This window comes from Harpia harpyja, chromosome 20, assembly GCF_026419915.1.
Source record: "Harpia harpyja isolate bHarHar1 chromosome 20, bHarHar1 primary haplotype, whole genome shotgun sequence".
Taxonomy (NCBI): domain Eukaryota; kingdom Metazoa; phylum Chordata; class Aves; order Accipitriformes; family Accipitridae; genus Harpia; species Harpia harpyja.
Window position 1 is genome coordinate 14,161,512 of NC_068959.1, and position 19,103 is coordinate 14,180,614.

Genomic DNA, 19,103 nt, shown 5'->3' on the forward strand with positions numbered 1-19,103 from the left:
TAGTGACCATCCAGACCCGGCGCAGGTTCATAAGCCCACTTACCTTCGTGGGTAAAACACCCAAGCTCTTCAAATGCAGCGTGTGATCCAATTAATGCCTCAGAAGAAACCGGAGACGAGAGGAAAGCTGATTTGGGGATGCTTTGAGTGACATTTAAATCCTGGGCAGAAAAAAGAGATAGAAAGGAGAGAGAGAAGGAAAAAACCCAACCCCCGAAAAACAACAAACACCGGAGTTAAATTATTCCTCGCAAATCTGCTTTGTGCTCGCAGCTCCTTTTACACCACCTCCTCCTCCTCCTCCTCGCACACATACCCGCTCGGCCCCGCAGATCTGTGCTGCTTCACCGAGCGGATCTGGGCGTGCACACGTCCTCGGCCGGCCCGGGCTGCGCGGGGAAGGGATTGGGAACACTTGGGGCGTCAATTAACAAAAGAAATATTTAACTCGCTGCAGGAGGGTGGAGGAGGGGGGGGGGGGAAAGAAGGAAAAAAAGGGGGGGGGGGAGGGACAAGGGTTGAGGGTGTTGCACAGAGAGCGAGGCGGGCTGGAGAGCCCGCTCGCTCCCCGGCACAGCTCGGTCCCGCACGCACAGAGCTGAGGCGCTCCGGAGCTCCCTGCCCCGCCACCCCCGGGTCGGGCCACCGCCTCCTGCCGCCGCGTGTACTTCGCGGAAAGCGGAGCTAGCCGCCTCTCACGGCCGGGGCCGGGGGTGCCGCGGGCGTGCACGGCCCCGAGCCCACACACAGACGCACCCTGGCCCGGGAGCAGGAGCCGCCGGGAGGGGTGGAGGGCCGAGGGGGTGGCTGCCCGGAGAGAAGAGGCGGCGGCGGCGGCTCCCCGGGAAGGGCGAGGGAGGAAAGGGCAGAGGCGGGGGAGGACAGGGATGCGGTGGGATGAAGCCTCGCCTAGGGGAGCGGCGCTGCCCCCGAGAGACGGCAGGGCTGCTAAAAAAATAAACAGCAAAACCGTAAAACAGCCGGCAGCCCCGAAAAGCAGGCAGCCATTTAACATGGACCGGCATCTACCTTGGCCGGAGCGCTAAAGAGCGGGGAAGCCCCGCGACGAGGACCGCAGCGTCCACCTGCCGCTGAAGCGGGTCCAGGGGAGCCCCCGGCGCGTCCTGCCGGCGAGGAGCGGCTCCCCCGCCCTCCGCTGCCCTGTCCTGCCAACGAAACGGGCTGACAGCATTTCCAGCGGGGTGAACGAGTCCTGCCCCCCTCTCCCCCCACTGCCAATGCCTTAAAACATCACATTGTGCCTTTGAGAGCAAGTAAGTATCGGCTTGGTTTTTGCTTCCAGGAAAAAAAAAAAAAGACATTCTTTTGGGGGCTGGGGGGAATTCACCAAGACGTATTTTCACCACCTTCTCCCATTTGTAACAACTCGAATTACACAGAGGAAGAAAATACACTTTTCCAGATGAAACAGACAAGGTTTTGTGTGTGTGATAAATATAAAATGTCTCATTTGTGTATTCAAAAGAAAAACCCCCCACACCCAAACAACTAAAGTTAAAGAACGTTTAAGCATTTGTTAAAATTACACCCCCCACCCCCCCATACCCCCCCGCATTTTCCAGCTTTCTGTTCCATGGCTGATGTTACAGAGCCACTCTCCCTGTTCACCAGTGGAGGTTTCTGTTCTCACACAGCTAGTCTGCTTCACTGCCAAACCTCTTGAAATATAGCCCTGAAAGGAAGATGGTGGATACTCTGTGCGGTGAATCATTTTACTATAGATGTATAATAGATACCTTTTATTTCTTCTGCAATCATATTATAAGAGGAGGAGGTCTCAAGGTAAAACACTTTAATCCTGCACTGTGAAACTCACCTGAAAAGTGCTAACTTGGGACTATATCTGACACTCCTGATTTCTGAGTCTCTGCTATTAATTACCATTACACCACAGAAATGTTTCGTTCACCATGTCTGAATACGAACCAGATACCAACAAGAATCTGAGGCTCAAGGCTGGTAATATTCAGTGCTGGACTGACAGGAATTTAAGATGTACATATCAGCATAAAATCAAGGGCAGAAAAGTACCATATTTCCATGGAAATGTTAGAATAGTACACTCAAAGAATTCAAGCTATGCCAATATATCTAGCATTTGTTCTCTGATCAGGTGTATGCACTAATAATCAGGGATCACTCATTCTGGGCCCAGAGTACCACTGTGGCATGTGTAGTGAAACCTGCTCTCAGTCTGGCTATTCCAGCAAAAAGGAATGGAACACATCTCAAACACATTCAATACAAATGGATATCAAGGTGCATCATGTGTTGAAAATTAATGTATATCCTTGGGTTTTGGAAGTGTAAAAGCTCTATTGAGCCATGCTTGGGATGATCTGCATAACTCATTATCTTTGCTAGCTGTAAATGCACCACTGTCTAAACGGGTCTACACCAGTAACACTTCCTTAACACCATTCCAGGCTCTGTGTGCCCAAACAAGTCTGTGTGATAAGGGTATCATTATATGTTGACATAGAGTAGAAAGTCATACAATACTTTTCCTTTTGCAAATGGTTTCATGCTTTGCTATGTACTTTTGACAGTACCACTTTTTCTCTGACCACAGGGTTCTGGTCTATCTCTGTCATTCAAAACTTCTCTGCACCTTCAAAATCTTCCATTTATTTTAAGCAACCTGTCAAAGAATCGTTCCCCTCTCTTTCTCACTTGTGTCCGTGTGTTTGATTGAAAAGGAGAGGAAATAACTGGTGTGAACATCAGCATTCGCAAGAGGCAGAACCGTTCATGTAACATGTTTAAGGATTGCTATCTAAGATTTTGGGTGTCTTACAATGGGGAAACATCCTGGTTCCCAGCTGGATATGATACTTCTATCTCTAAAAATATCTCAATTAGATTACAAGTACTGTAATCTTGCAGAGAAGATAGCAAAGATGGTCATATTCTAAATGCCAATTGCAGATTATTTTGATTCTTAGCTTTCAAGTTTAAGGAGTGCAAAAGAATACCCCCCCAAATTGAAATACTCTAAATTAATGGCCCACAATCCTTGCTGAACAGCATGTGACACTATGCAAGAAATGGGCTATAAGCAACATTATACTTTGCTTGTCTTGTCAACCCTTGATTGTAGTGGTATATTCCTGTCACTACAAGCAATATCCCAGGCCATGTACTGAGAACTGTTCTAAAGTGGTTTTCAAATAGTTTGCTGTAAATGTATAGATTGTGCAGAATAAGCTTTCAGATGGAGTAAGAATTTCAAGATAGGTTCTCAAGTGATCCAATCACTCGAGTCAATAGAGACAGAAGAGATGCCGATTTATGCTAGCCCAAGAACAGTAGCCTTGTATCACAAGTAATGTAAGTAACAAGGGCAAAATCCCACTTAAAAAAAAATTCTTTTCACTGCACCTCAACAGGCTGGTATGAATACAGTTCTATGAAAGCGATGTTTCTTGAGCTTTTGAGCATTTCGGTAAGACACAGTAGTATCAGAAACACTCAGATGAGAGTTGTTTCCATGTATCAGGTAAGATTTTATTCTCTAAATTACAGAAGAATGTTAGTAATAATTTATTTTGATACATGACTTCCATTTTCAACTCCTGTAAAGCTATAAATTAACGCAAAATAAAAAAAAATATATAGTCAACCCTTGTGGAAACTTCCTGAACAAAGTTTCAAGATACTTTATCTTGGTTTCATTTGTCATTTTAGGTCTTCAGATCTAGTATGTCACAGTCCATGCATCACACACCATCCCATTAGCAATCAGCCTGTCAGCATAAAGACCCCTGTTACATCACACACAGAGAAAAAATTATTCATGCCGGTGTACCTTGATTCTGCTTTTCATGGTGTCCTGGTTTCAGCTGGGGTAGAGTTAATTTTCTTTCTAGTAGCAGGTATAGTGTTATGTTTTGGATTTAGTATGAGAATAATGTTGATAACACACTGATGTTTTCAGTTGTCGCCAAGCAGTGTTTATACTAAGTCAAGAATTTTTCAGCTTCTCATGTCCAGCCAGCAGGAAGGCTGGAAGGGCACAAGAAGTTGGGAGGGAACACAGCCAGGACAGCTGACCCAAACTGGCCAAAGGAATAATCCATACCATGTGACATCATGCCCAGTATATAAACTGGGGGGAGCTGGCGTGGGGGGTGATCGCTGCTCGGGAACTAACTGGGCATCAGTCAGCGAGTGGTGAGCAATTGCATCGTGCATCACTTGTTTTGTATATTCCAATCCTTTTATTATTATTATTGTCATTTTATTGTTATTATTTTCTTACTTTCTGTCCTATTAAACTGTCTTTATCTCAACCCACAAGTTTCACTTTTTTTTTTTTTTTCCTGATTCTCTCCCCCATCCCACGGGGGCGGGGGGAAGTCAGCAAGTGACTACGTGGTGCTTAATTGCTGGCTGGGGTTAAACCAAAAGACATGGGCAATGGAATTCACTTTTGCATAATGACAATCTTCTGGGATTTACAGGTTCATGTTAGCTTCAACTACTGTACATCTAAAAGAATCCAAAGTGGTAAATCCATCAAAAAAAGCCATAGTGGATGACCCGCCAATTATACTGCTCTTGGCCCTTAAAAAATATTAAATTATCAGTATTGCGCAGAAACTGAGTCTGATAAGTTGTTTAGGAAACAAGTACCACTTGATACAGCATGAATTTCACTTAATTGCAAGAGAAGAGCAAATGGGAGGGGCAAGTAATAGTCTCTTATTGGTTTACATCCTTATGTAGGACTTCATGTGCTGGAGCTCATGTTTATTCATTCTGTGGCTCACTGCATGGCATCTCCACAGGGTTAAAGACACTATAGATAAGAACTTACCCCAGATCATGACCTAGGCTGTACTTTATGAGTCAAAGACCTGCTATATCTTTTAACAAAATCTTTTGTGTAGCTTGGGATCAACAGATCTTAGATGCATATTGAGGAAAGCCTTTTAATCTGAAATTGAATTACAGGTTAAAAAAACATGGAAGTAAAAGGTTGTGTGAGACATCCACAAGTGCTTTGATTGCAGACAATTGTTAGCAACTCAATGGGGGCTTGAGTGAAATACAAAATGTCTGGCACCTAGAATTATGAGGGAATGAAATCTACAGTCCTCTTATCAAATCACAAAAGCACCACAAAAAGCCCTATTTCCTTCAAAGTGGTGGAATAAATAAGTTTAACAGCTATATGAGACAGCAATTTTTGAATTCCTCAATTTTAGCTGCACTGGCACTTAGCTAGCTAGGAAATGTCTACAGTATACGCATCTGATAGGAAGGCAGGGTAGGGCACAAGGAATGATTGCATAGGGTAAGGATAGTAAAACACTTAAAAGACAGCACAAAATGTACACTAAGATTATGTCACTCTGTGTCTAAATCTCCTCCATGCTGTTTCTGTAGGATTCGTCCCTGAAAGCAGATTGCAGAAACCTGTTATTAAATTAATGGAGTGGCATTTGTCTGCATCAATTGATTGCAGGATTTGGTCTTCCTTTCTAAGCTCTCTTGGATAGAGAGTTGGTTTCCTAGTTTTTTTATATGGGGTAATACATTCCAGAATACTGCTATAAACAATATCTGAGGGTTCTAAAACTGTTAGGTTGAAACCCTTTGATGAAAAATGAAAATTGTTTTCTTTTTAAAGCCATGCAGTTTCAAACATCAGCCTTGGCTTTGGTATAACTCTGTGCAAGTTGTAAGACTAAAATGGAAATCTACATAGTTTTAGCTGGATTTTTCATAGCTGGAAGGACCTCACTACTTCAGAAAACTCCTCCTTATTATTACCACCACCTTGACCAGGTGAGGGGACAACAGTGGAAAAAAAGAAGTAGGAGCTGAGACAGGAAAATGAAATAAGTAAATTAACAGGGCAGATGAACAAGTAGTAAAGGGGGAGAGAAGGAAGAATAGTGGAGGCAAGTGTTATGCCATGGCACAATGAAATATGAAGGTAGGAGAGCCATTTATTTAACAGGGACTTCAAAAAATAAAAAAAATTACTGCTCATTTAAACTAACATGTAAAACATGAAACAGTCCTTCTACCTCAGAAATCAGACACAGTTTCTACATAAATTCTTTATTCTCTACACAAAGCGAGATTACAGAAAAGTGATCGCCAAGACTCCTGACCTCTGTGATACCAACTGTCAAACATGTTTTGATCCAGATGAAATATTTTGAGACTTAAAATTTATTTTTCCTGTAAATAAGGATATTCACAGGATACTTTTAATGTAACTTGCCATTTGTAGTTCTAAAATATATTTTCACATGAAAAATATCTTAATGAAAGTAAACAAAACTGAAATAAACCAGCTGTGACCAGCATGCAACAGCCAAAGTATAATCAGTGGATTCTATTTTAATAATGCAAAATATTTTACATGTTTATTTAAAAAGATACCATTATTACAGAATGCACTTTCTAACTCAAACAAGCTCCTTATATCTTCTGGTAAACAATCACCCAGGTTAAAAACTTTGTAATAGGAAGAGTTCAAGAAGTGCTATCAATGGATATAAGCAATACTCTAACTGCCCTTCAGGCAGACTTTTTTCAGTAAGAACTAGAAAAATACAAATTTGTATCTGTCTACTGTAAAACAAATTACAGCTGTCCTTTTATTGGTGTGCTAGAAAGGGAGATGAAACTGCTTTCTGCAAATGTATAGTGTTTTTACTTCAAGCCTTCCTGGAGAACAAATGGAGAATGCACAGTGCTCCTCATAGTCTTTCACCTTCTTGCATGCCCCCCCCAAATGCGCTTGTGTCAATATTCCTATTCTTTCCTTGCTACCCTAAAACCTCAACTACTCCTATTGAGGAGGATATGTCCCACAATGCTGCAGTAAGCATAAATACGTCTTTTGTAACACATTTTGCCCCTGACTGATGCTTTTTAACTTTGTGCATGCAGGCCAAACGTTTCATGGAATCAATACTAGCTTTACATCTTATCTGCCTCTATTTACAGATGCTAGAAGGTAGGAACTTCAGACATACGTTTCTGTTCAGCAGCAATTACTATGTCTGAATGGAATAGTTTTGCTGACTTGAGAGTGTTTTTACAGAGCTGCATTACCCTCTACAGAAAGGGTATTATTACTTAAATGGCATACCATGGAAATGGAATAAGGCCAGTCAAGATGGCAAGGCACTTGTCCAGCAAATGCAAAAAACACTGTTTCTACTTATCACAGAGAGCACTTGAAGAAGCAACTTACGCTTTATGGGTAAGTATGCATCAAAGCACATTTAAAGCAGTGCAAAATACGTAAGACCAGATGAGGGAATGAACCACAGAATTTGAAAACAGAAAATAAAATAAACTTAGTATGGAGTACACAGGTGTTGCAAATCAGTCTGTCGTGGTTTAACCCAAGTTGGCAACTAAGCACCACGCAGCCGCTCGCTCACTCACCCCCCACCCAGTGGGATGGGGGAGAAAATCAGGAAAAGACGTAAAACTCGTGGGTTGAGATATAAATGGTTTAATAGAACAGCAAAGAAACTAATAATGATAATGATAACACTAATAAAATGACAACAATAATAATAAAGGATTGGAATATACAAATGATGCACAGTGCAATTGCTCACCGCCTGCCGATCGATGCCCAGTTAGTCCCCGAGCAGCAATCCTCCCACCCCCATTCCCCCCAGTTTCTATACTAGATGTGACGTCACATGGTCTGGAATACCCCGTTGGCCACTTTGGGTCAGCTGCCCTGGCTGTGTCCCCTCCCAACTTCTTGTGCCCCTCCAGCTTTCTTGCTGGCTGGGCATCAGAAGCTGAAAAATCCTTGACTTTAGACTAAACATTACTTAGCAACAACTGAAAACATCAGTGTTATCAACATTCTTCTCATACCTAACTCAAAAACATAGCACTGTACCAGCTACTAGGAAGACAATTAACTCTACCCCAGCTGAAACCAGGACACAGTCCTAGAGGAAATTATAATAATCCTGAGAAAACAATTCAGAATGCCAGGACAGGTAAAAAAACAAACCAAAACACCCAAACCAACAACAAAACTGAGTGTGGAATAATCCCTGTCAAGAAGATATATACAGAACAAAACTCAGTAATGCTGTCAGTATTTATCACTTTGCATCCAAGGATCTCTCTAAAATACCTTAATGTTTCTGTGGATAGTTATCTTTCATTCTCTCCTCCCAACCCATTTTGTGCTCATACTTGGTAATTTACAAACAGCTATGATCTGGAAGAGATCTCATTCATGCAAATATGTAAGTTTCTACAATATTATTATGCCAATTTCACAGATGAGGTAGATGAAGCACACACTGGCTAAGCACCCAAGCCGATTCCTACTGAAATTAATGGCAAAATCCACATTCAACTCAGGAACATCCACATCAATGCCCATCTTGCAAAGCACTAAATGGTAGAAAACTGGAAGAGTGCCCAAGAGTCATGATTATCCAATAACTTCTTACCAAAATGGTCTGTACCACATTACCAGGGAAATTAAAAAGAAATACTTTGTAATTTTTATCTAATGAAGTACTAGATGGAAATGAAAACATCCTCAGGTTCTTATATTTTTTGAAGCTAGAGCTTCCAAAATAGAGGATTTGTCTTATTGTAGAGAGGTCAGTCTGGTACAGGTATGCTCAGTCCTCAAGCAGTGATTGGGAGAGCTCAGAGAGGGTCTGAAGCAATTGTAAATTACCATTCTGAATTTGATTTGGGTGACCTCCTCCCTGATGTCTAGAGACATATCATATCTATCCCCCATATGCCAACATAAGGTCACTTTAACAACTAGTATTATTGATCACTCCTCCAGACATGGACAGTTCAGTGAAATCTTAAACAGGGCAATAAAACTGTCTTCAGAGTTCCTTTGAAGAATTGTGAATTAACCAGTCAGACCAAGAGTCTGTCACTGGAAGCAGAACAGCAGCTCTGGGTAGTAATACTAATCACGGTATTAACTTTGTAAATTTATTCTCACAGGTGAAAAAAGCAGCCAAGTAATACCCATATTTGATGTTGTTACACAGCAGCCTTAAAGTACTGCTCTGCATTTTATGTCTTAAAATGGCAATTTTAGATATCTCATGCCAGTTTAAATCAGGAGTAACTCTACAAATTTTACATCATTACAAAAAAAAATGCCAAAAGTACAGTTTAGAGTAAGACCTTCTCTGTATAGTAAAATAATTATGCATCTTTATTTATGTATTTAGCTTAACTTTGGTTACACCTAACTGTTTAGCTCACAATGAAAAATTAAGTATGCTTTATGTAACTTCCACAACAAAGCTTGATAATCCTAACTCTATACATGAATAATTTGTATGTCCATCATGCCTCAGAGTTCAAGTTCAAAAAGATCTGGACCTGTCTTTCAAATATATTTTAATTTCTCCAGTTACACTCTATAAATGTAGGTAATTTGCATCACCATAAGGCATCAAGGGTCATTTGAACATGTCATGAAATTAAGAGTTAAACACGTTCTCTCTAGTTTCTTGAGGTTTAAGTCCTATATAAATTTTTCTGTTTTGAATTTGACCAGCTTCTTCCAGGCATTAATAGTCCCTATTATGACATTTTACACTAAGTAAAAGATAGAGTTGACACTGTCACAACTTGTTGTTGAGGCTATGGATAAGAGCTCTTCTCTTTTCAGGGCAAGGCTGATGGATGTTGCTGTCATTCACTTACAATTTTTTTTCTGAACCCATCAGTTTTCTGATGATGCTGTATGAGCCCATAGCCCCACAGGGGAGCATGCCATATACACAGGAGATTTGTCCATTACTGCCACATATAATTCTGCATGAATTACCTCTTTTTTTCTTAAGGTTATTAGAACATAAAAGTTTATTATGATTCTAATTTATACTGCCTCTACAATCAAAGTGATTCTTTCACCATTCCTTCACTTCAGACTTTTTTTGAGGAAAAAAATAAACAACTACCTTCCATTTCCTTCTCCTATTTCATCACCTTCAAACATTCCCATAATAAATTTATTTGCAACAACGAACTTATCTCTTGCAAGGGATGCAAGCACTGCAGTGTCATTGTTTTGAATATCCTCATTAGTAACCCTGCCTTTCTTTTAAGAAAAGGATTTAAAAATTCTCATTCCTACAGCCTATACCAGAACACAAAAATGGTGAATAGTGTAATAAATCCTTTTGAAATAAATGCATTAATACGATAAATAAATATCAAAACCTGCAAACATGAGAAGATTTAAGGTAAGCTTCACAGGGTTTGGGAGAAAGTTTGTACTTCTGAAACTTGACAAGATAAATATTTTCAGCCAACGACAAAAGACACAAATACATAAACATGGCTATGAAGAAAATCAGGGTCTGTATAAACATTTGGGAATAGTAGTGTGTTTACATTGTATATATACAGTTGGACATGCATATATCATGTATCCTGAAAATAAAAATGCAAATTATAAGTCCAAGATTGTTTATTAATGTTACCTGCAGGCCCTTCTTTGCATTGCCCTGATGATAACGACTCTGTTGATGATTATATACATCCAATCCAGCACTACAATATTTTGAAGGTCACACCAATTTATATAGTCCTTTCACACTGCACTGAATATGTGATTCAGTATCAATGTGACATGAGAAATGTGTCATGTCTGTCCTCCCCGCCCCAAAACTACTGCCTTTTTTTTCCTCCACTAGATGCGCACTGGACTGGTACATGAAACTTCTGGTTCTGTGCACCTGAGGGATAACACTTATTCTGAGATGGTCTTTCTTGGGCTGATTTGGAGAGATTTCTAAGTAAACAATGTTGTATATGTAGGTCATACGTCAAAAATCTCGATAGGTCCATGCTATAGCATGATCCAGGTTGTAGAATACTCTTACAGTTGAGAGTGTTTGCTGGTCTTCAGAAAGATTAGGACAATCTGTAGCAAAGTCTGTTAGGACAATTATCATACCAAATATAAGTGAGTTGGATGTCACATCACAACATAAATTGGAAAGACAATTTTGAAAGAAATAAACAACTGCATCTTGGAACAGCTCATTCTAAAGCATACACGAGAATAGGCTATTCTTGACTTTGCCTTAAGTAACTTTCTGAAATAATTCCTGTAAATAAGTATGATTGAACTGCTAAAGAAAAAAACATAATATAATTAAATTTGACATTGTTGTGGTTTAACCCCAGCCAGCAACTAAGCACCATGCAGCACCTCGCTCATTCCCCCCACCCCACAGTGGGATGGGGGAGACAATCGAAAAAAAGTAAAACTCATGGGTTGAGATAAAGACAGTTTAATAGGATAGAAAGGAAGAAAATAATAATAATAATAATAATAATAATAATAATAATAATAATAGAATTAGAATATACAAAACAAGCGAGCACAACGCAATTGCTCACCACTGGCTGGCTGATGCCCAGTTAGTTCCCGAGCAGCGATCCGCCCTCCTGGCCAACTCCCCCCAGTTTATATATTAGGTATGATGTCATGTGGTATGGACTATTCCTTTGGCCAGTTTGGGTCAGCTGTCCTGGCTGTGTCCCCTCCCAACTTCTTGTGCCCCTCCAGCCTTCTTGCTGGCTGGGCATGAGAAGCTGAAAAATCCTTGACTTAGTATAAACACTACTTGGCAACAACTAAACACATCAGTGTGTAATCAACATTATTCTCATACTAAATCCAAAACATAACACTATACCGACTACTAGAAAGAAAATTAACTGAAAGCCAAAACCAGGACAGACATGTTTTGTGAGATCAAACTAAGTGGTAGTTTGCAACACTGAAATTCAGGAGCCAGATTCTTTTTAAATGAGTAGGCTACAGCAGTTTGACAGACAATGAAGTAAATAGAATAGAGAACTAAAATCCATAGGAAGCAGCCTGGACACCATCTTGTTAGACAGTCAGGGGAGAGATCTGAAAACTCCTGTATACCAAAACAACAAAAATGAAGTGAACAGGACAGGTACTGAAGTGTACTTTAGTGAAGAATATACTTTGTAGGCCTTCAAGCCACTTTTTCTGAATGGAACTCAAAATATGGCACCAAATAAGATTCTAAACAATGGCTGGCTCAGAAGTTACAATTCGAATATGATTGTCAAAAAAAAAGAACAAAATACAGTAAAAAACAAACTTTGGAAGCTTAGCAGAATGCATGTGGGATGTCAGTACCCCCAGAGATCTTGCAATGAGACAATCTTTTTTACTTAGTTCTTTAGACATAGTGAATTCGAGATACCTATATACAGAAGTGAAGTAGAAAGCAGCTTTTGAGGCATTCCCAAACATAGAGATATCAAAAAGTATAAGAGCAGTGGATGAAATAAGAGGAGGAACCAAACTGTTATAAGAATTACATGACTTTATCCAAGAGCTTTGAAAGAATTGACGAATGCAGTAACAAGCACTATCAGACAATCTATGAAACTCAGAGTTAATACCTTCATGATGTGTATACACCAGACTAGGTTTTGAAAGAACTGTATTTCTCTAACTTCTCAGAGTTCTTTGGAAAACTGGTAGATAATATCTATAGAACTCCTCAAAGAGTAAGAATGTTCTTTCAGGTTAAGTCTGAACTGAGACATATACGGATTCTAATTAAGGACTCATAGGTATGCTAACATTACAGTAAAATCTTATACCCAGCTTAGCAAGATAAATAAAAAATAATATGTATTACCACTTCAAAGTATCTCCATCAGTCAGATGAGAGGCTGAGACTTTCTCAAGAATAAATAGCTAATCAAAAGTAGAAAGGGGAATACCTATTGCCCTCTTTCCTGCTATGAATTCTGAACTGCAATTCACATATGATCATAGGCTAACACTTCCAAATTAGTTGCACCATGCGGTTTCACACCTTCCTTTTAAGTTCTGTTGTTGACCATTAAAGTGGATAGACTACTATTACAAGTTAGGATATGATAAAACCATTGGTTTGGGTCACTCATGTCTAGATGCAGTATGCAGAGTACTCATGATGTTTTTAGTTCCTGCTAGCTTTGGAGTCAGTCCATGGCTTACTCTTCATTGTGATGTATACAGGACAGATTTCTGTTGAATAACACGGAAACTAAAATGTTTACAGTGGGCTACAAAAAGGTCTGTTACACCTATCCCATTGAAGCCCTATTTTGATCCTTCAGGAAAGACTGAAGTAGTGCATTGCCTCTGAATTTGTACCTTTCAAAAAACACATCTACACTATCTTTGGAGGGACTTCCTGTGGAACTATATTTAGCATAGGTATCAGGAGCTCAGCTATAGCAGCATGAAACTCAGCATGCACTAATTAGTCAGACTTCTCAGAAAGCACTTACAAGCCACACTGAGCTCTGCGATGCTGCAACTTACTGCTGGTATTTGAAATACACACCAGCCTAAAAGTTAGCTTAGTTTTGTTGTAACTGCAGTATAGGAGACCCTGCAAAAAGGTGCATTTTGCCCTTGATTACGGGTTGAATAGAGGATATACATATATGCTATGTTATGTCATATCTTAATTATATCTTCTCTATATATGTATATAGAGAGAATATATACCTATATCATATATAATATTATATACACGACTGGCTTTTGCTTTGCCTCAGCTGGAAGTTGTATGTTATGCACAAAACAACTGAATCATGAATAACAAAGGCATGTTATTTAATTCTTTTAGTGGAGACCAGCAATTATTATATACTGACTGTTCAAGGGTGTTATTTTTGTAAACAAGAAACAAACAAAATGAGCATAGAATTCATCATTAGGAAATGGTCTCTTATTCAATTAGTACACATTCAAGAGAGCCCCATATGCATGTGCTCTAGTCAGTGAAGTACTGCAGGAAAATAGGAAGAGATCTCCCAGGGTGCAGCACACCCTGCTTTCTCCACCATATGCCTTCTAAATATGTTCCTCTGTGTCACTATACTCACAAGACAACTTGCTGATTCTTGGCAAATTGATTCTGATACATTAAAAACATATAATTCCTAATGAATAGGCTTTGCTTATTAAAAAAAAAGAAACAAAACACAAAACAAAACCCCAAAACAAACAAACAAAAAATCCCAAACCAAAGAACAAAGAAAAACACCCTTACAGAAGTGACCAGTGAATTCTGGCAACAGGTATATACTTTCAAAATTGTGGTGCTGTCCTTTATTTCTGGCGTAATGCCATCTAATGTCCCATTCCTTTCCAAGCTATGGCCTCAACAAGGTGCTGAAAACCAAAGCTTAAAAACCTCAAAAGATACTCCATGATGCATGAAACATATTAATAGTATTTATTTGGATGAGATACTACAGACAAGAGTCACTATAAATTTAAAGAGAGCATGACACAGATTCAGGGAAACCAAAAACTGTTTTGAGGTTAGCCTAAGTGTGGATTAAAAAAAAATTAGTGAATTTTCAAAAAGGAAACTGTAATATAGCACCCTTTTTTGTTTTGTATAAGGCTAGAGGAAGCCTAAAGAGTTCAAGTAATTAATAAGCTGCTGGTAAGTCACAGATTTGAAATAATATACTAACATTGACATTTACAGTGTAAATCTTAATACCGTTCTATAAAGTTTTGCAACAAATTGGGTAGGAAGCTTTGTCTCTAAAAAGAGACTTTTAAAGGCCCTCCAAATAGCCACAGAATAAGGAACTATTAATTAAGAGGAAATGGGGAAGTAAAGGATAGGGGAAGAACACATAAGTGATTTATATAAAATTCGAAGTATATTAACACATTTTAAGGGGTATGTGTGTGTTATAAAAAACAATAAAGATGAACTGAGGTGAATAAGGTTGGATAAAGGTAAAAGTAGCAATAAATTAGTATCTACAGGTGATAACTGAGATTAGAAATTCAAGAGCTGAAACATTAGCAATTACTATTAGAAACTCTTTGATAACTGAAGAGTATCAGTTGATTGGAAACCAGTGATTTGTTTCAGTACTTAGAACAGCTTCCTTAAAATTATTTAAAATAGATACACGTCTGGAAGTTCTGCATATCTTTACTGTGGGCTTCAGAAACACAAATTTCAGTTTGTGTGCTGTCCATTTGCTTCCTAAACTTTAAGAGTAGGAATGCTTTTCCCAACAACCCAGGGAACCTGAATTTCTAACTACACATCCCATGGATCTCCTAAGAACTGCTTGGATCTGGGGAAAATAAAATGTTCTAGTGCTTAGTTTTGCTTTGTCCAGCCATGAATCCCAGAATACTTTGTTCTGTTTTATCTGAACTTTTGCAGTCAGTGACATCCTAATTACTAACTGTCCTGAGAAGTGCTCTTAAAATGAGTTCTATGGATGGGCAAGTTTCATTGGGTCCAATGGGCAGAAATAATAAAAGAAAAAAAAGTGTGTATAAATGTTCTGTATTACTCATTAAACAGACTTGGAATTAGACACGCCTACATGACTGCATATTATGTGATGTAATAAATATTTTTTTACAATATGAAACAATTCATTTTTAATACAGAACCTGTTTACAAATGGCTGTTTCAAAACATGAGCAGAAAAGTCCATCTGCAAATAAGATAGATAAATCAGGGAACTAGTGAATATTTGCTAGGTAGATAAGATTTATTTTTGCTGTGCTCAGCAGATTCCATCAAAATCCATCACATACAATGTAGAAAAGATGGGATCTATGTTAAGAAGATTTTAGTGTTTAGAAGCCTCAGTATAAAACTTTTTGCAAAGTAAAGCAAAAGCTAAGACATTGCATGTTATGGTAAAGGGACTCTAAGGAAAAATTCAGCTAAAACTCGACAGCAATTCCTGCCATAATATCATAACTCTTAGAAGTTCATCATGTCCATTTTAAGAAATTCAGCCATGTTATAAATCACAGATAAATGGAGCTGTCTTATTGTATATTCATAACACCTCACGTAATATGCAACACATTTTATTTATCTTGACTTAAATTCTAAACAAACACGGCTTTTGTTGTTCTAAAGCAACATGTAATAACAAAATACAGTGACCACTGATAGCATCAACATATTGCAATATAGCGTGTTGCTGGAAAGTTTTGGTGGTTTGGGTTTTTTTTTTTCATCTTTGAGTAGTTTTCTGTTCCTCAGAAAAATACGCAATTGGACATTTGAATCTGAGGCTTTTATTGTACATATACAGATAAATCTGCTGAATATTACACTCCTTTCAGTAAGAAGTCTCCTATACTCAGGGTCTGAAGATGTATCACATTGCCTTTTTTGCCACATATATTCAGTGATACACTGAGATCACATTTGTACGTTACCAACATTGTGTTTTAACTTGCTGTCTTTGACATCAGTGGGTCCCTGGCCTTAAGACTGCTCCCTTCTTCAATACTCAAAATTTCCTAAGTAACAAAAATTCTCATTCGAATATTTTAAGAAAGTTATCACCTTTAACAATAGACAATAATGTAAAAGACCTCCCATTACACTGTTCAAAGAGGTTGGTATTTAAAAGCATTTTTTAGATTAAAAAAGTGCAAGCTACTTGCATGCTCAAAATTGGATTCCAGTTATTCCATGACAACACTAAGACTTTGCATCTAATTTTTCCTTCCTCAAAATTTTGCTCAATTTGATCTGTGCAGATCTCTTTCTGGCTATTCACATTTAAAGATCCTTTTGAGACCATTTTGAAAATGCAGCCACTAATGAGAGGGATGATTAAGAGGCCTAGCAGTTTGCTATTAGCATATGGAAAAGTGAAACAGTTTCCATCTGCATACCTATTTTTATCTCTGTTTCTTCTCCTGCCCTTAAAGTAGAACTATAACATTAGGTAATCTGCCTTGTTAGGGCATTGGAAAAGCAATCTGAAGTGGAAAGTGTCCTACGGTTTCTGAGTGAGCCAGTCCAGAGAAGTAGTGGCTCATCTGCCCATTATTATCTTTGTACTATAGTCTATCATAGAATGAGTACTATAGTTGTGTTAACTGACACCTTTGAATTCAAATTAGTATTTTTGTGGTCAAATTCTATGACGATATTTCAACACTTCAGGTAAATAAAGATGCATACAAAGATGTCATATATTAACAGCAAGTACTTTAACTGGTAATTGTTATGTGTTAAGAATCTCTTCCAAGTTCATACATTTAACTTTTGGCTTTGATCCTATCACAAATAAAATGCATTTGACAATTACTTGTGAATATTCAATGAAGTACATCAGGCTTAATCTCTAGCATTCAAGGTTAAATCTGCTAACGTTTTCTTATTAAGCACAAGACAAAAAACCCCCCAACAAATCCATCTTCTATTGGAACTCTGCACTTTGATATATTTTTTTATGACAAAGACCATCCAATGCTTAGGAGAATGAACAGATTCAAGAGTAGTGATAATATGAAATTTCAAAGAGGGTTAATATTATGTTCAACTTGGAGAAGACATTAATTATTCTTCGACACAGTAGCAAAATTACAACCATTTCCACATTAAAACAATAGGCATACCACAAACCCCAAACTTGGTCAAATTCTGAAGTACTTGCTCTGAATTTCTTGTCTTTAGGTTGACCCCAGCAAAAAGTCAGTGTGTCAAATCTAGATGGCCAAGTTAACTTTTGCTTTAGAAAAACCTATGTAGCCAGACCAGACAGAAGATTTGGTAGGCAAATGAGAACACTTCTGGGAAGAAATTTTTTTAAACTTATAAAGGGGGCAAGGAATTCAAATTTGAACAACTGGTCATTGCCTGCCCTCACTTTTGTGTTGCCTCCTTCCTAAAAGGGCAGAAAGGGACCAAGGTATGATACAATACCTGCAGATGGGATCTTTCAGTGGGCTCCAGGAATAGGCATCAATGGACTGAAGGAAGTTTCTGAATTCCCTCACTGTGTACTGCTTGACCATGCCTGAGTCCGGCAGAAACATCCTCAAACCACACCTCAGCACCCAGCATCAGACCAATTTCAGTCAGAATAGCCATAAGAACTCAGAGAAGTCTGAATTGTGTAGCCTTCCTACTTCCTACAAAACGATGCCTCTACCTGGACTCGTGCAAAGCATTTGACACTATCCAACACAACATCCTTGTCTCTAAATTGGAAAGGCATGGATTTGACAGATGGACCACTCGGTGGATAAGGAATTGGCTGGATGGTTGCACTCAAAGACTTACGATCAACAGCTCGATGTCCAAGTGGAGAGCAGTGACGAGTGGCGCTCCTCAGGGGTCGGTATTGGGACCAGCACTGTTTAAGATCTTTGTCAGTAACATGGACAGTGGGATTGAGTGCACCCTCAGCAAGTTTGCAAATGACACCAAGCTATGTGGTGCGGTCAACACACTGGAGGGAAGGGATGCCATCCAGAGGGACCTTGACAGGCTTGAGAGGTGGGCCTCTGTGAACCTCATGAAGTTCAACAAGGCCACATGCAAGGTCCTGCACATGGGTTGGGGCAATCCTAAGCACAGACACAGGCTGGGCAGAGAATGGATTGAGAGCAGCCCTGAGGAGAAGGACTTGGGGGTGTTGGTTGATGAGAAGTTCAACATGACCCAGCAATGTGCGTTTGCAGTCCAGAAGGCCAACCGTATCCTGGGCTGCATCAGAAATATGACCAGCAGGTCAAGGGAGGTGATTCTCCTCCTCTACTCCACTCTCGTGAGACCCCACCTGCAGTACTGCATTCAGCTCTGGGCCCCCCCAACATAAGAGAGGACAGGGACCTGATGGAGCGAGTCCAGAGGAGGGCCACGAAGGTGATCAGAGGGCTGGAGCACCTCTCCTACAAAGACAGGCTGAGAGAGTTGGGGTTGGTTAGCGTGGAGAAGAGAAGGCTCCAGGGAGACCTTACAGCAGCCTTCCAGTACTTAAGGGGGGCCTGCAGGAAAGTCAGAGAAGGACTTTTTACAAGGGTATGTAGCGATAGGACAAGGGGTAATGGATTTAAACTGAAAGAGGGTAGATTTAGATTAAAGAAGAAATTCTTCACTATGGTGTGGTGAGGCAACTAGAACAGGTTGCCCAGAGAAGCTGCAGATGCCCCATCCCTGGAAGTGTTTAAAGGCCAGGTTGGATGGGGCTTTGAGCAACCTGGTCTAGCGGAAGGTGTCCCTGCTCAT

The 19,103-nt window shown here is 39.5% G+C and overlaps 1 protein-coding gene across 3 annotated transcripts in view; it reads right to left on the minus strand.

The window, feature by feature from the left end:
* Positions 1-444, minus strand: part of GABRB2 (gamma-aminobutyric acid type A receptor subunit beta2) — a 179,358-nt gene extending 178,914 nt beyond the window's left edge. For 2 of the 3 annotated variants that reach the window (XM_052771947.1, XM_052771945.1), the window contains exon 1: positions 44-294. The gene's annotated coding sequence lies outside the window, so the exon portion shown is untranslated. Of the gene's footprint in view, positions 1-43; positions 295-316 lie in introns of those variants that run through there. The other variant, XM_052771946.1, reaches the window with a different exon arrangement.
* Positions 445-19,103: the final 18,659 nt, after the last annotated feature.